Raw genomic sequence first — 26,275 nt, 5'->3', positions numbered from 1 at the left:
CGAGCCGCTCGCGCGACGAATGACAATGGAGGTAGACAACAATGGTGGAAGAAAGAGAACATGGTTTGAAAGACGAGAGGAGAAGAACAAGACCAAAAGAAAGGGAGAAAGTAGTGGAGCCAGGGTGGTGGCACGAGGAGAGAGAAAGAGAGGCAAAACAGAGGGGAAGGGTGATAAGGGGGGAGAGATGGAGGGAAAGGGCAGAATCCAGCGAAGAAAAATCGTCGCTAGGTCATTCGTGTAACCCGCAGAACAAGCCGTTGTTACGCCATCGGGATTCAACGAGAGGATTGGGAGTTCGATGCCCTGCTGCCGAGACCAATGTACCTTCGGAAACTTTACGAAAGGGCAGCATAGATACCGGGTGGCAAGGGTGACATAGCAAAGGACATGCCAGCAGCCCATGGATAATAGTCGACGTGTCTTCTCCGGGAAATTAGAGAGACCGTGCGAAGGGAGAAGAGAAGAACGTCGAGGAGCACGGCGTTCAACATCGAGAGAGGATTAAATGACAAAATATCACTCAGAGAGGTGCACTGAGCGCGGAGCTTGGAAGCTCCGGCATTTGAGAGAGAACGATGGCTGCTACGTGACCAAAATATTCTCCTGTGGGTTGCGCAAGAAGCGAGACGAAGAAGGATAGAACGAACGGCGAAGGGTCACGGAGAAAGACAGAGACGGAGGTAGGAGAGCACCTGCACTCTTCACCGACCCTGAAATATATAGGGAAAATACCACTGTCTAACCTAACGAGAAGAGGACCTTGACCACCGATATGCAGTCACAGGTAGGAACGTGAATTACTATACTTTGGAATACTTATATCGAATCTCTGGCAAAGCGTTTGAGAAACTTCGATGACTTGCCGCTGGCACTTGTGCCGCATTTTGTTACGTATTGAGTACATATTAAGTGATGTAATTAAGGAGCATGCCCAGCAAAGCATAATAATGAATAGGCCTCGATATTAAATTTCCACGGTGAAACGTGGCCTTGAATGGTAGTCGACCTGATGTAAAATCTCTGTTTACATCGCTTTTGGTTTTATTAATACGTTAACTAATGAACGAATTTTGTATGCCTTGTTTATAGACGGAGTTTATTAAATAATAAAGTATGCGTTTCGTAATAAATTCACTAATTTTCACTGTTAGCATAGCAGAAGTATTAAAATTTTACGGATATGACTGTTTGTTTAATTTTGAAGTTTCAATTAATTCTAACACAGCTGGTTACAGATAAAATTTTTACTGTTTTAAATTTATGAAATGGAAAATAACAATATTTTGTGTACATTTTGGATAGTATTTCAGTACAAATAACAAACACAACAGCGAATCAGGCAATTCGTCAAATACAGCGCTAAAATATCAAAATTGTACTTTAATCCTACGTGTCACAATTATTGTATTTTCGACCAATCGCGGGTAGACGTAATCGCGAACAGAGACGTCAACGGGAGTCGCAAATTCCCGTTACGATTATAATAATCGACACCACGAGTTGATCGATCCCCTGATTTCGGTTAAGACAATAGGGGTGATTCAGTTAGTATAACACTATGATTCACAGAATTATAAATTATATATTTCCAACACTTAAGTTACACCGTTGAGTAGGTATAAATCGTAGATAACAACTTGTCGCACGAAGATAAGATAGATATACAAACACTAGAACAAGGCTCTTATAATTGAATTTAATATGTTAGTGGACTAGAGGATGCTGAATAGAGGAAATGAATGTTCGATATTCCCGAGAACAGACTTAGATAGTTGATGTGAATTATACTCCTCTAGCGTTGTGCTTAGATTTAGACGTTAGGCGTTAGATTTTTGTACTTAGTTGTTGACTTTTCCAGCGGTGTAGAAGAAGTGAAGTACAGTGACGATGCTGTGTCGGAGGAAAGCTAGCGATGGGTGTGTCTAGTGCACGGGCCCATCGGATTTGTTCGTGACATTTTTGGTCAGGAAAGTGAGGGCAGTATACATTACTCCTGATTGGATAAACGAAGGTTGGTGGACTAGGAAGGGTCTTAGCCGACCTCGATAGAAAGTTGCTAGTAGGAAGCATCGTACGTGAGAAAAACTAACTTTCCCTTGTCAAGCTGTAGTAGACAATAGTCTTTAGAAAATAATTTGGAAAAACGATATTTGTTGGGTCTGAAGGACCTTAGCTAGCAAATTACTGGGATTTATGATGGGTCCTTAAGACTATTGAGGGTACGCAGCAAGGATGAGCGGACATCTGGTTCCCGTCTGACCCACGGTGTATGACCTGGTCTAGGTAGAGGGTCGCCCGACGTAACAGTTATCAACGTTCAATTTTTGCAAGAAAATTTGGAACTAGCCATTTTTTCTGCACGATACCACAAATACCGTAAAATCAAGCTGGGAAGTCTTGAAAATAAAGAAATAATCTCGTTAGAATACATCGAAGAAACCACAAATTCATAAGTTGAATTTTTTCCTGCGATAGATGTATACAAACTCTTGACAATTATCATGAAAACTAGTAATTCGTAGTTCATACCGACGCTAAAAAGAGTTTCTTTCATACGTTTTTCATTTTCTTATATTGAACATAACTTATTCAGTGACTCATCTTTGTACACAGAGTTTATCTTACCTTAGAAATATGAAAGGGAACAAAAGTTACTGATAAGCACGAACGCAGTTCGTTTGTTGGCATTGTACGTTAAATATTTTCCCTCATTGGCGCGACTTTTCGCAAGGTTTCGCGCAGCAATCGGGAACATTCGCGAAAAGTACTCAAAACGAGACACTTGTTAACATCTGGCAGTAAACTTGTTATCTTTCAACCGTTCTTATCGCGCAGCCGGAGTTTTATACTTCTCACTCTTTTCTCTCTCTCGCTCTTCTATACATTTTACAACGTTCCATTAACGGCATAGTCGCGTTAAAGTGCAGCGTTCTTCCATTTTTTTCTTTCTCGTCTCTTCTTCGCTCGGTCCGCCCTGTACTGTCCTTGTTTCTCTCGTTTCCGTTTCGCGGTTCTCAAGAGAAATCTCATTTCCCCGTCTAGCGACGTAACCGACCCGCATTTTCACCTTTAACGAGCACCGCGAAGAATAACGTAACGCGCTAAATTAACAATTAAGACGTAAACGGCTGGTAATTAAGCGACAGCGCTGGATCCGGCAAGAACGGCTAAGCCGAGGAAACGAATCTGCAAGATGCAGTGGACCATAAGACGCCCAACCAAGGTAAAGAAGAGATCAACGCTACGCCAGACGGGGATGGTGTGGGGCAGGGAAACGGGAGCGGAACGAACGTAAAAAAAATGATGGAAGGGCGACGTGGATGCAAGATCGAGGGCGGAACGAAACAAAAAAGCCGGATGTTCCTGACGGTAGTCGGATAATGTAAAAAGGTTCCGTTTAATCCATGTGAGTACATTGCTAAGCTGTCTGCTGGAAATTCGGTATTTCTATCCGCGCGTGTCCTCCGGGAATACGTCTAGTCACGAAGAAAGTTGCAACAGAAATGAAATTAACTTCTTACGAGTACGACGCGTTGTTCTTACCAACGACGTTTTCCTTTTTTCCGACCGCTTTTTCTTCTTCTTTTAATTTTATCTTGGAATATAGCGAAAGTAATATGAAAAGCAGTTTCTGAATAGAAGTGTCTCGTCAGACGGGACAGAAGCTGGGAATTTCGTGGGACGACTAATCATTTTCGAAAGCGCGGAATTTAAGCTTTCAAAGTTAAATGAGGGTGGAAACAAAGTGGACGTTTCGTTGGTTAAATCTTATTTAAACTCGAGGAAATTAAATTTATTCGCCGGCGAAATAAACTGAAACTTATTCCAAGTATCCCGGCCCTAACATTAATGACTTATCAGTCAGGCGTTCGATTACGCGATCCAACTCCAAACTTCATTCTCCTTTGTAACGTTCTCTTTTGACAAAATTAATAGCAAACACCATCACGCCGACATTCGACGGAAAAACAACTCCATTTTATTGACAAAGATCGCGGAGAAAACAACGAGACGAAGTCTGTAATTCAAAGCACATCTAATTATAATCCTTCTTAACACGCGCAATGCTATTCAACGCGACGTTAATACCGCTTGCTCGAAAAAATCCAGTTAATCACACTTCCTCGAGAGATTTCGTCGGAAGCCTATTTCTCGAGCGGGCTTATTTAATTTACAGGCGTTTAACGCACGACATCGCTGGTTGGCTGGCGGAACGGTCGTCCCGCATAAGCAACGGCAAGCGCTTCCGCGCAAACAGCCACGGAACAGTCGAATTAACAGGTATAATAATAGTTACATAAAACGGTGGCGGTGCGAGCAGCGAACTATGAAATTCCTGTAATCGAATAGTTCGTAGGACTCTAATAACTGTACGAGTCGAATCTCTCGTACAACCCCTATTTTGCCAGCGTCAATCAATACGCGGACGTAACATTCCATTTGGCATGCTGAAACGTTCCCTTTGCTTTCGCTAGATAGAACTCGCAATGATATTGATTTTCTGACCCGATACACGATCGGTTTTTCGAATCTTCGTCTCGCAAACTGATTTCGGCTTGACCTGGTCCGAACCAGTCAGTTAGAGGGTTAATTTCACATCTCATAAAATTGCTGTTACGGTCCGCCATTACGTCAAACTGAAACTCGTTCCTTGAAAAACGAGCATCGGCTTCTCGTTACTGTTGCGTCCGCGGATAGTTTCACCTTCCTCTATCGCGCACCTTCTTTTTCACATGCCAAGGAGAGAGCTTATAAGCGGGCAACGTTTGACTGGGACCCTACGATACAAACCGACCAGAAGCTTCTCCATCCATACATTCGATATATGCACCCATGCCGCCAATACATTTCAGCTCGATGCTTTCCAAACGCTGTTACCTTCCGAGATGTCGTTACATCATGAAATTTCGATACCAGTTCGAGAAATCTACTGTACGAATCGATCCAGATCGAATCGTCGATTCTACTACGTGCTACGAGATCTGTCACACGGTTCATCTCTGAAATACGAACGTTACTTTGCGTTATTCTAGAGAATACGAATAACATTTTCATTACGCTTTTCTTTCGATATTGTTTTGGCTAATGGCTTTTATTTAAGTAGACAAATTTAAAAAAAAAGGAGCAATCCTACAATCTTACATCTGCTATATACGCACGACGGCTCGCGAAAGTATTTAAACACTTATGGAAACTTTTTCAGAATGACAAGACCATTTTCGTTAATGTCTTGTACAAACTTGTTAGATGTACGCTTCGCAGCATTCTGAAAATTTATCAAGTGTCGTCTACGTGTTGCGTTTAAGGCGCAATAACGAAAGAGACACATTATGCGCAATGCATGCGACGTCCAGTTTTATCTTATCGTCAGAGTAGTAAACCGATTTTTTGGAAGTGAGTGTTATATTTCTCGCGAACGGTTTGCGCGCAACTATTTTACGTAGAAGGGGACCGCCGTGGTGCGCCCGAGGGAGTAATACTGACCTGACCCCACAAATATCTGAGAGTATGAGTATAAAATTTTCGTGGCCCGGAATAGGATTGTTATTTTAAAATGTACAGTCGGGAGCACGATTAAATTGAGAGACCGGCTGGAACAAAGTGCAACACTTTACCGGTGGATATTGAAACTTCAATAATGAATACTTTGCATTTTCATGTTTTTCATTTGCATCGAAGAAAATTGAACGATGCCCCCGATTTATAACGAAAATCGAAATCCGCAGAAAATGCTTGATAATACGATCGCGTGAAATATCTGATACTATAGAAACTTCATATTTACACAACGATTATGTATACTGAACTTTTGGTTTCTATGTTTTGTCGAATTTTCGAGATAGAGATAATTATTGATCGTCATATATTCTAGTTAATAGTATTTGATTTCAGAAATATTTCAAATATGATTGCTACGATCAAAACTCAAAAATTATCAATGGCAATTGACAGAGAGCCCCAGTGTTTAGACACCAAACGAAACTCTTGTATTTAGATTCTCTTTCCAAGTTACTTCCATATAGAGGCAGGAAGTTTCTGACCACTGCTACATATTCATTAAAATTAGTCATCTGACACTATGGTCTTCTCCTAATAAGCGTTAACAGTTAATCGTTATTTTGATTTCACAAATTTTGAAATTCTTATTAAGAATCTCTTACGAACAGCGAAAAAAAAGAAACGAATTGAAATCTAAATATTAAGCATTAATATACAAATTTTTTCTTGAATATGATACAAATATGTGGGTGTTTAAATAATTTGACAACTTAATAGAATCATTAGGGTACATGGGAATATCTGAATAAGAGAAAAGATGAGAATTGCTAGGTATGAAAGCGATAGATAGATCGTTGACCACGAGGTTAGCAAGGTATTGTTTCTGCAATCAAAGTAAGACGCATTACGAGCGACCTGCATGGCTCACGGACCTCTTTCCGTTTTAATTAAGATAAAGGTAATAATTCGAGCTACCGATACGAACCGGCTGGCGACAGTGGCCGGATTGTACGTAATATCGGGCTTCCGCGCAATCGGAAATTTACTGTTCATTTAAATTAAGATCTTCACACACGCCCTTTTCAAACGAAAGTATTTTCATTATTAATTCGTTATTTTCAGCGGGCACGGCGGGTGTTTCGTAACTACCCTCGCATTTACGCCGGGCAGATCGACGAAAAAATCTACCGGCCATAAAGCTGCTGATTTTTATCTAAATTTGAACGTGCACGAAAGCTGGTTATACGCGTTGCTGCCAACACTCGTCTCGGACTCGAGGAATCGTTTTCTGTTTATGAGCCGGTACACGACCTGTAGAATTTTCACGTACCTACTCAAAGTGCAATTTTCGTCTCTGATTGAACTTTCAATCACGGCTTAACCGAAGGATTAAAATTTTTTACGAGTTAACAGTGAAACACGGTACGCGAATAACGAGAACACATTAATTCGCTTTACAGCTTGCCAGTGCCCGCTTCGAATGTTCAATGTTCAAAGCTTTTTAGCTTCATTACCGAATTCCGTGATACAACCTTTCCCTTTTTGTCAAAACGATATATCCGTGTCTGGGGAATAGAGGAAGTAGGGTGCTTCGTTTTTATCACTTTGCCACAATTATCCGCCATATGAAAGTTTCTTTAGAAAACTGTCTCTTCTTTAAGAACGCTCGTAAGAAATATCATATAAGATTTTGTACGATTATGACTATATGTGTATATGATTCGATGATAAATAAGGGTGACTCTCACAATACTATTGTTACTGTATTATTTCTATCTCTTTGTTAAACATAGTTCTTGTTTGACAATGTCCAGCGACAAAAACTTATCTATAATTTTGTCTAAAACGCAATAAAATTTGTCTTCAGGATAAAAACTTATATTAGCATGGTACAATATAAAAATGATTTCTCGAGTGAGGAATAAAGTCGATAACAGTGGAATAACACCAATGCGAAACGCTCCAAACGTATGCTACATCATATCGTTTAAATAAATTTTGAGATGAAAGTAACAGAGATGGAAAAGTTTTAGCATGTTTCAGACAGTAGATTGAAATTTTTCAGAGGTAATCGTTCTCAAAACCAACGAATGAAACAATTTACCATGTTACGCTGAAAAGTCAAATTAATGCTCCACGAATTCACGTATATGTATAGTATAGTATAAAATGGACCAAGTATCTCGGGTGAAATTTAACGTAACGCTTTTACGTTTCAAGGGTTCTTAACGCATTCTTATTCTCGTGAATACATTGTATTAATAAAGCATAAAATAATCTCTTGAAATTGTGCGATTTAAAAACTAATTGGAAACGTCTATACCATTTAGCGTAACGGAAGATCACTTTTAATTTTTAGGCATGAAAATACGAACCTGAATACAAATTTTTTTTGTCGTGTGCGTTTCTGTGAACCTCGATAAATCGAAACCGTTCAAAGATGCATTATTGGAAAACGTAAGGCGTGTATGAAGACGAAAAGTTTTTTTTTTAGAAGCGTCGGTAATTGTATAGATTAAAACCGACAGCTGTATTATGCTAGTACGGTGTGCAACTATGAAAGCTTTCATTCAGAAAATAAGTAGGTCGACAAGCGTATATCGAAAAAGTTTGTAGACATTTCATTTCCTGTCACCGACCAATAACGGTATTTGTTCCTCGTCTAGATCACCGTGAGCATTTTTTTTCAACGACTTTTCTACGCTGTAGCACGATGTTGTCTCCGTACACACGTTCATAACATTAACAAGAAACATTAAAATATACTTGGAACACGTTTCTTGCACTACTCTCTATATTTCGAAACGCGTTCAATACCATTTTCTCGTTTTGCGAGGTGAAAATAAAATCGACATATTATTACATTATTTCCCTTTGCAAAGAGAGGAAATGCGAGTTAGATTTTCAAACGATTTTGAAAAATCAGCATAGAGCTATTCTAGCACCTTGTAACGTGGAAAATGTATACAGAAATTAAATTAGAATATTTCTCTCTTGTTTCAATTCCCTACGTTGACGATGCTAAAGAATACACGATTTAACCTTTTTCTGTAAAACGAAAATAATATGTCAGTTACTAACGTGCATTACATTAGAATCTAAGATGTCAGGCTCGCGAGCTAAGCTCATTACGTAAAACTGTTTAATTACGACAGACAAACGGTAACGTTTACAAATGCTAGGGTGTGACATCTGAAAATGGACGAACATCATCTCTGGAGCATTGCGCGACTCGTCTCGACTACGGCACAGGGAGTCTAACTGGCATGCATTAAAGTAAAAAGATTGATGACACGTCCCGATATATGTACACGTTTGCGAGACGTCAATGCAAAATCTTCCGTGACTCGCTAATGTTTTGTAACGGTTCTTGTTCTGGCACAAACGTTGATAGATCGTCCCGTTGACCAATGACGAGATCGAAGTACATAGACCGTCGTCCACGAGAAGAACGATCGGTGCGCGCTCACGAGATGCAGGAACGAAGAACAAGGGAAAACGGGGAAAGGAAAGTTTCACTGCTTCGACAAATTTATTTTCTCTTTCTTTTCAAATTCGAACGGTTTTCCTGAAATTTTGTTAGAATGTCGATCGAGGTGTTGTTCCTTCGTAGGAAGCGACGAAACGACGCGTGAGAAAGTGTATTCAGAATTCTTTGTACAATTTTTATGTCTCTTGTAACCTCATTATTCCGAAGAATGAAACTTGAAGCAGTTTCGAAGTTTATGAATATATGTAAAGTATGATGAAAATAGAATCGAAAGAAAAAGGTACATTTTTTTAACAGGTACCTTGTCAGATCTATCTGTCAAATACACGATTGCAATACGTGTCCGGATTTTTTTCAAACTTTACCAAGTCATGATTACTACAGTATTAATTAAATTTCGAAAAGTTTTGCATCCATGTATCCATGTATCCATGAAAATTTTTTATAACAAGTATTCAAGTACCCCGTGAATTTCTATATGAAATATTCACGCAAAAAATAATATATTTCTGAGAAATACAAGTAGATGTAATATACTTATAAAAAAAGTAAAAATCATAATAGAAGTTTTGTAGGAGTAAGTTTATTGATCTACTGGTAAAATTAACGAGGACTTTACTTTCTGAGAATTAAATTTCACACGCTTTTACTTACTGAGAACAGAAAACTCGAGAGTAATAAAGATTCAATTAAATGATTAGCAATTCGTTGCTTAATACTCGACGTCAAATTGATTATTTCGTAACAAGAAATTAATAACCATATATAGATGAAGAGAAAGGTTGAAGAATTATACAAAGAGCTTATAAAGAGCTAAATTGGATCATTGATAGAATATAAATGAGATGCATTGTTATTGGAAGATGACACAAGCGTGTTTAATTCACCGCTAAGTTTCATTTATGCATGAAAATTTAGCCCGATTCAACATCTGCAAGTGGAGTTAAATATTTGATATTATTATACCAATAAAGAATCTTGAATTATCTGCGTATAATTCCAATATAAAAAGATATTGGAGATATATATGTATATTAATATACCAACGAGGTAATTTTCCAAAACTCTGCATATATTAATTTGTATCACATTGCATATTTACTCTCTTTATCTAAATAGGAGAAGTAACAAGAAAAGAAAAAAACACAAATTCAATAGGTTTCAACGTGAACTGGCTGAAAAAATAAATCACAATTACCTCGACGCAACGTTGGCCTTCGATCGGTTGAGCGAGACTCGTAACAGCTTCGCTTTAAAACTCACTCCGAAACTGGACAACAACGTACATAATACACGACCACCACGATATCATCCAAAGATTCCACCATACTCTATATCGAGGCTTATACGATCGAAACGTTCGTTGATAGATAGTTTAGTTGACCGACAACGAAGCGAAACTCGTCCGTTGTCCGTGGAGAAGAATGATCGGTGCACCGTCACGGGAGACAGTGGCAAAGAGGGAGGATAAAGAAAAAGAAGAAGGAGACGTGAAGGACGAGGCGAGGTTAACGGAAAGACGGGTAGTTGGGTACCTGCCTATTATTCACGCGCGAGATAGGTGCAACGGGTGGTGGGGGAGTTGATCTAGCTCGATCTAGAAGAGGCAGGAGTGAGGCCAGACTTAGGAAGGTAGGTTAGAGGTTCGTGGCGAATTCTTATAAATCAAAACAGACACGCTATCCCGTCTCGTAGGGTGTTTCCACCCTTTCCTGCGCCGGCACCTATGCCTTCTTACCTCTTTGCCTCGCGCGCCACTTGCCACAGAACAAAAGAGAGATGCCCATCGAGAGCAAGTAGGCGTACGAAAGAATCGAAGAAGAAAAGCCCAACTCTGAGGGGATTGGAAGAGAGTTAGCGTGGCTGATATTATCGCGTTTGCTCAGAATCGACGGTTAGCCGGTTTAACGTCAACGGTATCGTTAAAGAGAAGATGAGATTAATTTCTTCAGAAGGATGAAGGTAATTGGTATTACGAAGCTTTCTATCGAGATACGTTCGAGAAATTTTGGTCAAATATTTGCACTACACTGCGAAAAGCAGCGTATTGTTCTAACACGTTATTCTAACATTTACATACCAATTAATTACAGCCAAGTAGGTACATTACGTTTCGTGTTATTTAGAATAGTACCTTTATATGAACAAAATTTGATACTATGAAAATGAAACGTACAGAACCTGATAACGACATTTTAAAACCACAAAATATTAATTTAAAAGGGAAGACCACAATCAGTAACCTTGTGTTACAATGCTAAATTGGTCTATATTGATATTCCTCATTTTTTATCTCGGACTATCGCTGTACTTATCACTATTTTGTATGTAGTAGTTCTTTTCTACAGGAAACTACTACGTTACTGATATAAACTATGGTTATAGCGTTGAAAAGTATTACCACTCTAGTCATTACTATAACATGCTACTATCATTTACGAACACTAAGCGCATTTGAATATTGAATCTTTAATGTTATAGGTGTTGCCTCGAAACCCTATGGGTTCATCTTCCTACATCTTATATCCAACTTTTCTCTATCAAATACAAAATTGCTGCATAAACTTCAGACAAAGCGGTCATAACACGAAACGAAACCCGTTCTTTATCTCGGAATAACCTGCCTATCGTTTCCTTCCTACTGCTATTTCCTTGATAATTACGACACAATGGTAAAATTCTGACGGCTGAAACGTAGCTAGCGACTGGGTTGATTTTCGACGTAACACACTCTCGTTGGCGGAGCAGCTGCCATGGAAAATAGAAAACAGAAAGCGAAGAAAACTTACGGGGGTTCTGGACGTGCATAGGAGACGGAGGGTTGGTTCGCGTGACGACAACCGGAGGAGGCATCTTGGCGTGCAACGCGGCCAGGCACGAGTTCGCCACGTCGTAGATGAGATAGGCGCTGTAGTATCGGCCCGCACTGCCCATTTTCAATTTATTCTTACCCGGTACCACCGCCATTTTCGCGTCCAACGTAGCGCAACACAAACACACACATACACCTGTACACACGGGGGATCGGCGCCGGTTTGCTTAGTTCAGCGATTACTACTTTTCTCGCTCGACGATGATCGACGCTGATTATCCAGTTTGACCTCCGGCCAGATTAGAACACCGGTCAGCCATCGCGATCCAAACTTTAGGTGTATATTCAGCAATATAACCGGCTCATCGCTTCCCCATGTTCAGTTAACGCCCGAGAAACGTGCATAACGCTGTTTACCGTTCGGCTCACCGTTCAGGACGCTCTTCCAACGTCGTCATACAACGAATGTGGAATATCAAGCGCGAGATTCTCGGAATAATCGCCTGTTTGTAATGTTACGATTATTGAAATCGTGAATGGCTTTTGTTGCTTGAAAATCGATTCGAATTACTATCTAGCACGGTAATGTACTCCTTGATACTCTGTTATCGTATCTCATGGCTTTATAAGCTTCTCTTATTCGATTTTCAAGTTTTCCTTTGTATTCGTGTATCGTTGCCTGATTCAACTAAATATTCCAAGAATAATAATTGGTAATTTTGAACTGAATACGAGATAAGATATTAATAATAATCATGTTCATTCTTTATACTTGTTAATATTTATTCGATATATGTTCTTTAACGGAAAGTATTCATTGTAAAATATCATTACGGAGGTATGGTCATAAATTTCACGATAATAAATTTTACGAATAATTTTCAATAATATTTGATATTCTCTGGAAAAAGCGACGAAGATATAAAGATAATGGATGCTATTAAACCATCTTCGATAACACCGATAATACCCTGCATTTTGTCTTTCACAGCAACGCCGATATTCCTTACAGTTCGATTGAGATTGGTATACAATTCATTCAGAGAATAGAAGCACTCGTTAATCGAAACTTTCGCGACAGAGAGACATAAAAATCGAAAGCACTGTAAAACGATGCATTTCCATCATCAGTCGTAACTTTCAACACTTTCGCGAAGAACTTTCAGCGATAAATAACTTAAAGAAGGCTTGTTAAGCGATCACGATCGTTTTGTAAGTAGTTTCCGGTATAGACGCATCCTTTCTCCAATAACCATTTCATCCATCTCGAACGAATTCATCAAAGAACCATGAAATTTAGAACGAAAAAGGAACGAAATCACTGCGCACACAATTATCGCCTATAACACGCGTCATGCATGTATTTTCCACGTTGCAACTAATTGAACATCGTAGAGTATCGCATACGATTCGGGCGACTTGTTAGCCGATCAATTTCCAAGCAGCCAGATCGTCTGGTGCCCGTAGATTGGCTCGAAAATCGCGCGTAACCTCGTTTCTGGCACGTACATTAGATGTTCGATCCTCGATCGACACAGAACGGACGCAGACGAGGCGCCACGCCGTTGCTCTGCAACAACAACGAAAATCACTCGACTCGATTATCCCCGGGGATCGAACTGGTATGACGCCTGTGTTTCACGTTGACGAGACGCTGGCACTGATTTCGATAGTGCTTCTCGGACACGGATCCACGATATACGACGACGACCGGCCAGATCGGTGGGCTGGGCAGCCGAACGGAAACGGTGCGGTTCCACGGACCGGAAGCCTGGACCGGAAGCGTCACGAGTCAACGGGCGCCTCACTGATTGCATGCCGCAAACTCGGATAGATAAAAACGATCGCTGACCGCTTACGTGGTCTCCATTTGATTACGCCGTCGTTGCTTTACGCTTGGATAGCTTTAGGGTTTTCGTACTTTAAACGGTTTTCGTAGTTTGAGGAAATGAACTTAAAAGTCTCGAGAACGCACCGCGCTCTCCTTCTTCTTATATCGTAACGTTCTCGTACGATCGTGGGCGTACGCGAAAAGTTTTTATGAAATTGTCATGCTTCTATTTCTTTTTGTGAGCTTCTTTTATAGCTTACAGGTCATGCAAGAATTGTGTTTTTTTTTTTTAGTTTATCGGCGATAAGGCTGACAGCAGGTATTTTTAGCTTTAAGTTAGGTTTACTAACTTCATTACAATATCTTGACGTTCTGAATATTATGTGAATGATATCAAGCGCGTCGTAATAAATTTAGTAGTCATACTCGAGTCAGTGTGTTACGTTTGAATACAATTATCTTTTAAGATATTGAAAAGAAACAAATGCACTATGTAAATGTTTACTTCTTTTTGAGAGAAAGTACTTGAGAGAAAGTAGTAGCTTTATTTGGTCGAACAGAATTGATATTGAAGTTCTTCCGAACGAATTTTAAGAAATGAATCAAAGTTAATATATGTGAAATTAATATATTTGTCATTATCGTTTGTTCAATTCAAAATTTATGTGACTTATTACGAAGAAAGTATTATAATTTGAATGACTTGTATCTTGACTATGACGGGAAGTGAACATTTCTCAGCAATGAATGTTTCAGAACGATGTAATTCAAAATTACCAGGAGAAATACGTTCTCCGGTGCAAAACGAATTCCGCAGTAATTTTTACTTGTATGCCATCAGTCTTGATCGCGTTTTCAGTAATTGGCAGTTTCATGTCCGCTAGCATTTCACACTGTTTCTCTCTATACGCCCTATTTCCGACGCGTTCCATATCCTTCTCTATATTATTGATCATTACCGGCAGAAATCATCATGCTGAGAAACAATGAACGTCACATGGTCATGCTCCAACTATTGACGCGTATAATTATCGCCGGAATCGATTACATGCCATTTTGAGCCGTGAATGGTGTGAACCATGAAAGGACTACGATACAGTATCAAATTGAATGCGTCATCAAAAATGCAACAAGTAAGATGACATTTTTGCGTACATATTGTTAAACTGCAGCACTCTTCAGGACTAATTTGTGCATTGATAGTTTATTGAAAAATATGTTATCATAGATAGTTTGTCCTTTTTTATAATTGTGACAAAACTGAACTATACAACAATTATTAAAATATCCTTTCATTTATATATTTATCGTTATGTCAATATGACCAGTAACTATTGATAACTATGAAATATATTTGTTAAAATCTTTAACACCTTTAATAGAATTATATTGTATTTGAATACCGTAGGGAAAAACATGATTGCAAATTTTAATCAATGATCAATATCACATTTGATTGATTAGATATTTATGTTTGAATTCTAATCGCCATCTAAAAAGTATTAATTATTAAAATATTAAATATATTCGTGATTCTTTAGGAAATTTCATAAATTTATTATCTATTTATATCTTTGAATCTAACGACTTATCCGTATTCCAACTTTCTTAGGCATCAAGTGATACATAAATAAAGAAATCGACAAAAATAAACCTCTCATGTTTTTCTTACACACTTTTTATAATCTAGCGCATATTTTTACTGTCTGTATAAATGAACAATAACGTGTATAGATACTTCTACTTTTTCTAAACATTTGTATAGATAAAATGAATTTCTTATGAATCTTTCTTTATCCGAATCCACAATTTTTTATAATACTGAATATTTAATTCTTTCGTGTACTTTATGTTCTTAGTTATTTCATACTCTGTATTTCATATTCTGTGAATTCATTTCCACTAGTATTTTATTATAAACATACACATTTTTATTGCACTCGTCGTCCATCATTCCTTTTAAAGAATTCAAATTCCCGATGTTGTTCATTCTCGTATTAATACGTCGCAATACATTTGAATAGCGAACACATACGTTTTTCAACCAGGGAATTTGTGATACACGAATACAAAGATTCTATTAAAAAGTTCGATCCATCGGTTCCGAAAGAGCGGTAAACGTAGCGTAAGAGAGCGGGGCGAAAGAAATTCACGAAGAAAACTACAATGCTTTTCACGTCAAATTGCAACGACATAAAAACCAACCGACAAACGAAGATTAATATTCCGGCACGGAACGCTAACAGAAATGGGAAAGGCACCGCATATTTTACATCTACAGCAAATAAAATCGACCTATAACTGCGGACTGGTCAATTTGTATCCTGTACAGTGTAATTACGATAGATATTCTAGTGATTTGTTGACTGGAACGTAGGTCTGTCTATTAATCGCGAGAGCGTGTTTGCTTTCGAAACCTCGTTGCTGCGCAATGATTTCTTGTCGATTGCCCTATAGCACGGTAATTAACCCATTAACACAGCGTTATTATACGCGAACATTTCACAAATTTTCCAAAGTGACGAGCGCATAAGTTTGCAAAAATATACAGATATCGACAACGAAACGTTAAACTACACTAGCACAGACTGTGTTACAATAACGTATTCACGTTACTTAGTTACGCGTAATCTATACAACGTTGCGACACGTTGCGAAAGTTAACAAACTCAAATAGACAGAAAACTCACTGAAATTATACGATCAACGCACTCGACGCGAAAAACATATTGTTGCACGATTTTCACCAATTCTATAATTATTTTTGGAACATAATTGGCAAAGAGTCTTAAAATAATCAATTATCGTCACCAATAAAGGGGTACACGTGCAGTATTGGTTCGTTAAGGAGAGACGCGGCAGGGCGTGTAATATTATCACTGAAATCAATCGATTACCTATCAACACGAACCGTGAAGACTACACCATGTTAGATGAGAAGGCATAGTACACGCGACGTGAAAACGAACACAACGACGCAAAAATTGTCCGAATATCGTAGGCATTGCTAAAGCGGCTGGAGTTCTACTGAAAAGCATTCGACCACCTAGCTTAAGAAAGAAGCACATACAAACACATTCTCGTGTCATTATAAAGCATGCAACAGTGGTCGGTAATGTGCGCCGTGTATACAAAGGCGTACACCGACAAACGTCAAACTGGATGAAACACCTATATGCCAGCGCTTCCCAATGTGCTTCGTTAAATAAATATTCATTATTAAACATTTCTCTAAATTGCAAAATGATTCTACTTGTTTAATGTAAAAATAGCTTTTATTATGTGATGCACTTTTGCATTTGAAACTGTTTTTAAAAATTAAGAAAATTATTAATTAATTCTGTTAAGTTTTTGAAGGAATATTCAATTGCTGTTCTTCTGCTGTTAAATAATTTCTTGAGTTTGAAGAGAGTATAATCATAAAATAAGCAAAGTAAACAATAAAAATAAATTTGGTATTAAAAATAATCATATGTCGGAAATTATAGTAGTACATTAAATAATATCTTATGGAGTAATAATTCTTGTAGATATTTTTGTTTATAATCAAACCTAAAGCTCATAAAGTATTATATTGCTTTCTGAGATCAATGCTGCTACAAAAAAGAAAAAGATCAATTCTGTTTTTAATACATAAATAAATTCCATCGCTGCGGATCTTTCATCCTATACAATGGCATATTTCTACCTCTATTAGTTTCACTTCAGGGAGCAGGTGGAATGAAGATGCAAGACAATTAAATTACTACAATGAAATTATTTATACTCTGATAATAGTATCGATTACAAATGACGATGTCTCATAAATGTGGAGGCATTGATTGCACGTATATGACATGGCGAATCGATAGATCTGGGATGCAAAAAAGCTTACCCGTCTTAACCTTGCTACGGTATCCAAATTTTTGTGTTCCAATTTCGTTATCGTTTCAACAAACAAAAACACTTTTAATGTTTTAAGAATGACTGGCGTAAAGTTGAAACGGGTAACTTTTTAACGATATAGGAACACGATAAAAAGTAAAAAAAGAAACAAGATAAAAAAATGCAAATGTTTTAACCGTGTGTCTAACAAATTTCAATTTTTTGAATATTATCAACGAGTAAAAGGGATATATAGATTAATGAAGAAATCATGCAATTTAATTATATTCCGTGAAAAATAAGGCGGATACGTTTAACTAGTAACGTACACAAATATTATCCAAAAACTTCCACTATCCATTAAAAAAATTACCCAGGCAAATTCGATCATAGATGATAAAATTGGATGGAATAAAACGACATCGGCTACAATATTTCGACTGTCTATTGCTCGAAAACTGAAAGAGCGAAGGCTCGAGGAGCGTACGACGAGTAAATTAGTTTGGGAAACGCTGTCACAGAAGCGAGCATCGTCATATCGTATCACTGGGTGATTCGCACACCGAGAAGCCGGCTGGCTCGGTTACGTCGCGAACGGGCCAACGACAATGGACGCGCGACAGGAAGGCGGCCGTATCAAATGCTTAACAGTCGACACAATGCCACGTACACAGGCGTGCAGCTGCGCTCGCGAACGTGAGCCCAAGCCAGACCAGCGTGCGGCACACGTTGTCATTTCCGTCGTGAAACATTTGACCACGTTATAACGCTAATATCGCGCGTCACCGTGTCAAGGGTGAGAGTTGAATATTTAATTCGCGGTATTGTCGGAGCCCTCGGTGCCGCTCGATTGCTTCTTTCTTTCCGTCTCCTCTGCGCACTCGGTTCCGACTAATTAATCGTGAGATTTCTTTTGCTGCTGCTTGCGTCACGAGCAACGATTCCGATAATGGATGGCGGACGTTCATATATTACGTAGGTATATACATCAACGTTCAAAACTTTTGAATCACTTATTTAATGAGAATGGAACTTGGATTTATGAATTGGATAATAGAAAAAGTAGCGAAATGCAGCTTTTTATATAATAGATATATTTTAAATTAGAAAACATGCCAGAGAGACTTAAAAGGTTAAGTTATTACTTTATGTGACGCACGTATTTGTGGTTCTTCGGGTTTCGATCGTTTTTTAATACTCCTTTCCGTTGTGTTTTAAACTGACGCGTTCACGAAACGTCACGTTGAAACAAAGCGCAAACGTACTATTAAAGACGCGACCGAAACCCGAAGATCAACCACAAAACAAAACTAAAGCAACATGAAAATCTAAAATTATTAGTTCGTGTTTATTGAAAGTAATTTGAGGTGCGTATACGTTTTAGACACGAAATTTGATATTCGTCTCTGAATACTCTGTTATAAAAATTCCTTTGCCATGTTTAAAATGATATATTGGAATAGTTAAGCTAGTGGAAATCTCTCATCAAATATATATTTTACAACATTTTAATCCCCTGTTGTAATATTACTCCTTTGCTCTGTAAATACACGTAACGCGGATAATTAATCTTACTAGTCCATTTTGAGTTGCATTTCTCATGTGGGATTCATGAATTCGTTAGAACTGAGGTCGTACCCTCCCATCATCATACAGGAATGTCTCATGTAATGTATATGCGTTCTAAAATACAGTCAAATACACGTTTAAGATAATAATATATGTACTGAATACTTAATTTAGTAAAATTTTAATATTTTAAGCACTCGAACTATCCTTGAATAATAAATTTGGTGGGATACATTTGTTAGTTATTTCATTTAATTATTTCATATAACACATTTATCTCTCAGCCGTGACATTCTAAAGTGTTAACACTTTCTTACAAAACCTTTTACTATTAACATTTATTTTTAATTGTATCAAAATAAGACTGGTATCACAATAAATCATAAATCATGAATGATATATCTCAACAATTTAGTAGATTTTAAGAAAATATAATTTTCCAGTGGAACATGATAAAGAGGGAAGGGAAATGTTATGATATTTGATGTTGTAGTGCATCACTTTTGCATTTAAATTATATGTTTTTGAATCTGTTTATAGTTTATATGATTCATGAATAACTAGTCAAATCCATAGATACACCATCGAAGCGATCTGGATATGTATTAATGCAAAATGACAGATAATCAGGTATAGTGTACGGAATATGCATCGATCGTTATTGTCATCAAGTCATTGGCTGTATCATAACACTAATGTTCCAAACAGACTGTAGATTGCGGATGAATACTTAATTTGTGCCGTTATTAGATTTCAATCAAACAAGAGTTTATTCTTTCCTCAACAAATATTGAAAATAGTTAATTACGTATACGCGTAGGTATATATTGTTCACTATTCTTTCTGTTTGGTTTCGAACGTTCTGTTAACTTTGAAAGAACACCATATGCGAAAAATGTTACCGGAACAGTCTGATGAATAGCAATTTAACGGTTTGTTTATAAATAAATAACGCTCTAATGTGATTCATGAAAATTAACAATTCGGTTATAATAAACACTGCCTTTCCGATTAAATATCTATTTTTTAAGCTTCCATTAACTAGATAGTTAACTTAAATTTTTTCGATTATTCGATCATTCGATTGCCAATTTCGATGATGTTTCTACTATACTGTACTGATTTAGTTAAACTGGTAATAATTCTAAAAGAAATAAAATATAAGTTGACAAAAATATGTAGAATACATGGGTTGGAGATTTTTGAGAAAAGTTAAAAAGGTCAAAGTTTCAATATTTGCTGCAGGCGTAAGGCAATGGCCTGTATAGATCTTGTAAATTTGTCACAATAGTTACGTAATGGGAGCCAATGAATATTTTTGAATTGGCAACTCGCTTAAAAACCTAGTTACTTTTTACATTCTGTAAAATTGTTGGTAAAAATTTGATTTTCTTTTTACTAACAAATTTATGACTATCATACAAAGGTATTTATCGATACAACTTCCAGCTTGTGACCTGGAAAATATTAGTTCAATTATGTAAAAAGACGCACATGACGTGTTACTCTTATAGGAAAATGAATACAGAGTTACGCGTACCATGAAAATAAACTAATTTCATAAGACAAACATAAATGGCTGGTAATATTTCATAAGCCGAAGAGTTGACAGGATCTTCTGGCCCTTTGAATTTGATCAGAACATAAATCTCAAGGTATTGGTTGACCGAAGAAGCACCGCTCGAAATCTGTTCGATAAGGAGCAAAAAGGAAACGAATGGATGGATAAAATAACGAATTATGCAAATGAATTCGAATTCCATTAAGAAAGTTAAATCTATTCTTCAAACTTTTAGATGTACTCTTCATAAACTTTTTCGAAGGGTCTTGCTGCGAACACGTTGAATGGTAACCATGGAAAATTGGGTAAACCCGGCCGCCGGAATATTGCACGTTGTCATCAAAGGATTAATTGAAAATGGAGATGACATTGTCGCCGCTTGAAAATTACTGGGAATGTGGATTATCGAAGCGCCAGGTATAAACGTATGTGAGTAAACGAACCAGCACGCCAGAAACATTGTTATACTATCGCGAAATACTCGACCGCGTTACAAGGTTGATTTTGCAAACATACCGCAACTGGACTTACATTCCGTACAAATGAGCGCCCGTGACTGGCAAATTAAATAATTTACCAGTGAATTTAAATTGGAATCGTACAGAGGAGAAATTTCTTTTTCGTCATTATTATTTTCTGTTCTTCTTACTTTCCTATGAAATTGGTAGAACAGAACTTTCTCGAATTTCACGTTCTTGGCTAGAAAATTCACGTTGGATATAATTATCGAGTAGATTGTAGAGTATAAAAACTGATTCTGTGATTTCAGCTCTATTTATAATGTCACTTCGAATTGGGATATCTGAATTGACGGCATTATGATTGCAACAAGCCCAAAGGATAATCGCAAGTAATACGATAATTACTGAGGAAGCGCATTTTTAACACTGATTAATTAAGACGAAAACTTCAGTTTAGTACACGCATTTCATTCTTATTATTTGCAATACCGTTTTACATTTACAATGGTAAATGAACAGCAGTAAAGTAACTATGTCAGAATAAACCACTGTATGGATAAATGAAAGGTGCAAGCTCTCGATTAGACGTAAGAGGTTTAAAACTGAACTAAAACTATGAATTCAACGGCTGCTCCTTTAAAGTACTTGTGTGGTTGGAGCTATATTAGCTTATTGTTAGTAATAATACTAATTTTATTATACATGAATGCATTGATATGCAAAATGTAATTTCGCGTTTACAAGAGCTTACCATGTACTGTATGTATATATGCGAAATAATTGAAGGATTCGAGATTAATTTACAATACCGGAGATTGTATATTTAGTACAATGATGTAGTAATTACAATGGCTACTAATAATATATAGATGCGTTATAGATAATTTCGAATTATTAGTTGTTACATATTACACAATTAGCGATTATAGACTGTTATGTAAAGTATAAACTATGTAAGTTTCGTGTAATGATTTGTGTAAATGTCCTTTCATTGCTAATTGTTTAGTATCGTTTATAATATGAATACATGTATGGAAATTATGTAAAAATTTACCGTACTTTGGATGTAAAGTGAAATTGTTATGAGAGATTTTTGCATGTCACGAAATATTTCTTTATTTCTAAAAAGATATAATATATAATGCGTAGAAAATGAAAGGCATATGTCAATAGAATTAGTGTTTAAGAAATTATAAACTTCCTAGTATTATTTACATGTATGAACATGCACATGAAATTCGAAATTTTTGAAAATTTGCAATCCATATTTCAAGTAATTTAAATTCAAAATAAAATTGTTATTAAAACAAACCATTTTATATATAAAATGCTAATATTATATTAATAATATTATATATCAATATCTAATGCTATATATATAATATTATTAATAATAGTGTTATGAAATATATAATATTAATAATAGTACTATGAAATATTCTCCTTTCTTCCTAAAGAAATGTAATACGCATGTATACAACTATTTTAATTAGATGGAATTAATAAGCTGACAACACTACAACATTAAACAATAAATTTTTTCGAAATGGAAATATATTTTTCTTATACTGTATCAAATTATTGTAAAAATTCTAATAAAGAAATTATGGCGTTGCCATTGCGCGCGGGAAGTTAACTATCAGAATATGTAATTTTCAATAACAAAATATTTTGTGCGGTCATCAGAGGATTAATTGAAAATGGAAATGTCACCAGCACTGTACTGCAATTGCGAGTTCGTAGGTGGACACAGCAGTAGGTGTGAATGCATGAAAGAGCAAACGACAGTAATAGGTATTGTATTGCAAAACAACTGGCAGCAGTGCACTTTCGAAGAGTGTCGTATGCGTTCGTTAATTAGTTTATTCGGTCTATTATTATTTGAAAACTCCATGTTGAGTATGTCGCGTTATTGTGTACAAGCGAACGCAAATAATCACCATTCCTTCTTCATAGATGAGCATAAACTGCACTGCAATTACGTAGATTATTTTATCATAACAGAAAGAATGAGAGTAATAAGTATACACTATCGCTCAAAAGTATCTGAACATTCGTTGATTCTTGGAAAAATATATTTTAAGGACAAAATTACAAACAAATTAAATTGCTCCGATTTTATTCCTTATAATTATCATAGCTATGTGTAATAGCACGTTATGATCCGATTAAGCCAATATGTAGTAATAAAATTGGGTTTGTAATTGGGAAACCTCATAGAAGTATTTTATTACTTGTTTTAGATCCTCTAATTTTTGACAGATTTTTGTTTGAAAATGTAATACCATTGCTTAGTGTTAATTGTGATTTCAATAAGATACAATTGGTTATTAAAGCGTATAATGTGTTAATAACGCATGTGTAATTAATTATATGCATTTAGTGCGCCTGATTTCCACTTAAGCTAGACTGGATTTCAAACGCATAACAGTGCAGCGTGTATCAGTGAATATTACTTTTTAAACATACTATTCATGACATCGAAAAGTATTTCAGATAAATATCGAGTAATATTGAGAAGGACGTAATCAAATGTCATTGATTCTTTATTCGAGACGAACGCGTTAGTTATCGTGTAGTTATATCTCTTAAAACATTATTGTCAGTGATACATTCAAGCCCTTCTAACTCATCTTTTATACTTCTTCCTATCTTTCTATCTCTAAGAAACGACAGTCCCGTATACACCTAATAAATCTAATAAAGTTGAAGGTAATAACGAAATAATAAGCATCTGTACATCGAATGTACATCGGAGGTAACTAACCGAAGCGCGTAATCCTCCGTGTCAGAATATTCCACATCGTTGTTAAAGGATTAATTGAAAATGGAGATGGTATCAACGCTGGTTTGAAATTGCCAGAATGTAAATGAATACAATAGACAGGCATAAACGCGTGTGCGCACGCGACAGACATTGTTAGTCCGTAGTGAGACACTCGACCACGTTACGCCACTAATTTCAAAGCGCATCGCCAACCAGTTGATGACGTAATACATGAACACGACGTAGACGTAGTATCGAAACACATGTTTATCGCGTAACGAACCTTTTGATGCGTGAACAACGACTACGGGAAAAATGGAAACGAGAGTCGCGTGATTCACTGGCCGCAGGAAAATAAGGGATGAAAGTTATGGATGAACAGCGAGGCGCGAGGTAATCGACATGGAACCGCTCATTTTTTCCCTCACTGGAGCAAAAAGTCTGGAAAAAGTTATTTCCGTCGAATCGAGGAAACGTTCGTTCGAAAATCTATTTAGCCTATATCACCTTAGACGGAATATCGATATTCATTATTGTAAATTGCGATATAATTGACAAGGATGTTCATGATGCTCTTTAGTAACTTTTTTTTACAAGACAGGAAATGTATATTGATAAAATTATTGTAAATTATAACATTTCTCGCGATCTGTTCGTTATAATAGAATAATTCGTTGTGCATATTCGTTATAATTTGAAACTAATTGTGGTTGAAAAATGAAACTCCTTTGATAGCATTTTCCGAATGGTGAACATTTCACCAACATATAAATAACTCTTACGCTTTTTTTATGTTTTAATAAAAACTTGATGTCTTTTTGTATCATTTATATAAGTGATTATAGATGCTATATTATAGATAAAAAAAATACACCATTATTTTAAAAATTAGTTCTAACAAAACTAATATTTTTCGATATTTTCAGTCGAAAGTCGAAGAAAAATATAAAATGAAACTAGGATTGCAAGGCTTTGACTTTATTTCTTACGATAGGCACTAACCAACTATTTAAACTGTGCGACTCATTTACATGGGCCATAGAGAAGCCCGACTATAAAGCAATCTTTAATATCGGCTATCCAGAGTCGCTATCAGTTCAGTATCTCTGAACTTTCAGAATCGCTTCCGTTATAGTGCACTTAATTGCCATACGATTGTTGGAAAGACTATGAAACTACAGATTAAGAGCGTTGGTACGTTCATTTATTTTCAGACACATGGAAGGCAAGTATGACGTAATTGTCGAATTTCGTTATACTATTGTTTGATATATTACTATTCTTCCAAATGTTCTTACAATAAAGTAAGGAAATCAAAAGAGTGAGAATTCATAAATAGTCATGATTTTCTAATGTATCTATTTCCTTATTATTGCATACTGTGATAAAACATATTTCATCCCATTTAATATAGTAACTATTGATACTATATTAAATGAATAATTTCTAATATTCCATTTCTTTATGCTTACTGATTATCTTGAAGTTCTATAAAATAGAAATTTAATAAGATATATTACAATAATATCACTTGTTTATAATACTTTTTATACTAGATTAAGAAATAACAGTGTCTTTTAAAAATTTAGACGAATACTAAATGTAGTACACATCAATATTGTCAAATTTGATATTATTTGATATAATAAGAAAAATAATCCATGCTAATATTATAAAGAGAGAAGATCTGTATTTAGGCTTGTATGTGTATGTGTCTGAGGTAATCTCAGAGTCAGAATTAATTAACAAGATACTACATGCTTATGGTTAACACATACATCATTCATACTTCCCTTCCATTTTTGTTTCATATTACTCTTCCCTTCCCCTCGCTCGATCGTTTAATATTTAAATGACTAATTTAATGATTTACCTAGTTGCTAAATGATTGCTGCATGCTGGCCTTGAAATTTCAATTGTTCACTGAAATCTGTATTTCTGTTGCACTTGATTGATGGGACGAACTGCACATAACGGAAAGAGACGAATCGGTTGCCAATGAAACGCGTGCGCGCACGATCACACTTCCTAAAAACATACCAAATATATTATCGTACAAAGATAAATTCCCTGTAACGTGATCCCGGGGAAATTATGTCTTACGTCGTTCGAAAACTTGGCAGAAAAATTGGCAAACAAACTTTCTCACTCACTCATCGAGACGAATTTGTACGTTGACAAACGCGACAATCGATCATTCTAATCGATATCGATTGGCAATTGGAATAGAACATATTCGAAGTAGAACGAATTACCGACTCGTAAATGCATCTTTTCAATTCTTTTCTTCCGATCGAATACGCGTAAAACATACTCGATGCTCGTTCATTAATAGAGACACCGTAAAAAAATAATTTGTTTGCTGTAATATCATAACTCTACGGCGTAAATATTCGAAAATCGAAACGCGAAATCGAT

General features: G+C 36.5%; 1 protein-coding gene and 1 long non-coding RNA gene across 5 annotated transcripts in view; one reads left to right on the top strand and one right to left on the bottom strand.

Moving 5' to 3' along the window:
• The window catches only part of LOC100746351 (nucleolysin TIAR), a 589,230-nt gene that overhangs the window by 199,547 nt on the left and 363,408 nt on the right, over positions 1-26,275 (bottom strand). The gene's annotated exons all lie outside the window — the stretch shown is intronic.
• Positions 18,142-22,283, top strand: LOC112213526. Of its 4 annotated transcripts, none has more exons than XR_002947409.2 (3): positions 18,142-18,474; positions 20,865-21,058; positions 21,399-22,283. It is a non-coding gene; the product is annotated as an uncharacterized LOC112213526 (long non-coding RNA). The 4 variants fall into 4 exon arrangements; XR_002947410.2 differs by having other exon boundaries at positions 18,142-18,478; XR_002947413.2 differs by having other exon boundaries at positions 18,143-18,474; positions 20,892-21,058.

This window comes from Bombus impatiens, unplaced genomic scaffold, assembly GCF_000188095.3.
Source record: "Bombus impatiens unplaced genomic scaffold, BIMP_2.2 scf_0739, whole genome shotgun sequence".
Lineage (NCBI taxonomy): Eukaryota > Metazoa > Arthropoda > Insecta > Hymenoptera > Apidae > Bombus > Bombus impatiens.
The sequence above is the reverse complement of the archived record's forward strand: the minus strand, read 5'-3'. Positions and strand labels throughout refer to the sequence as shown.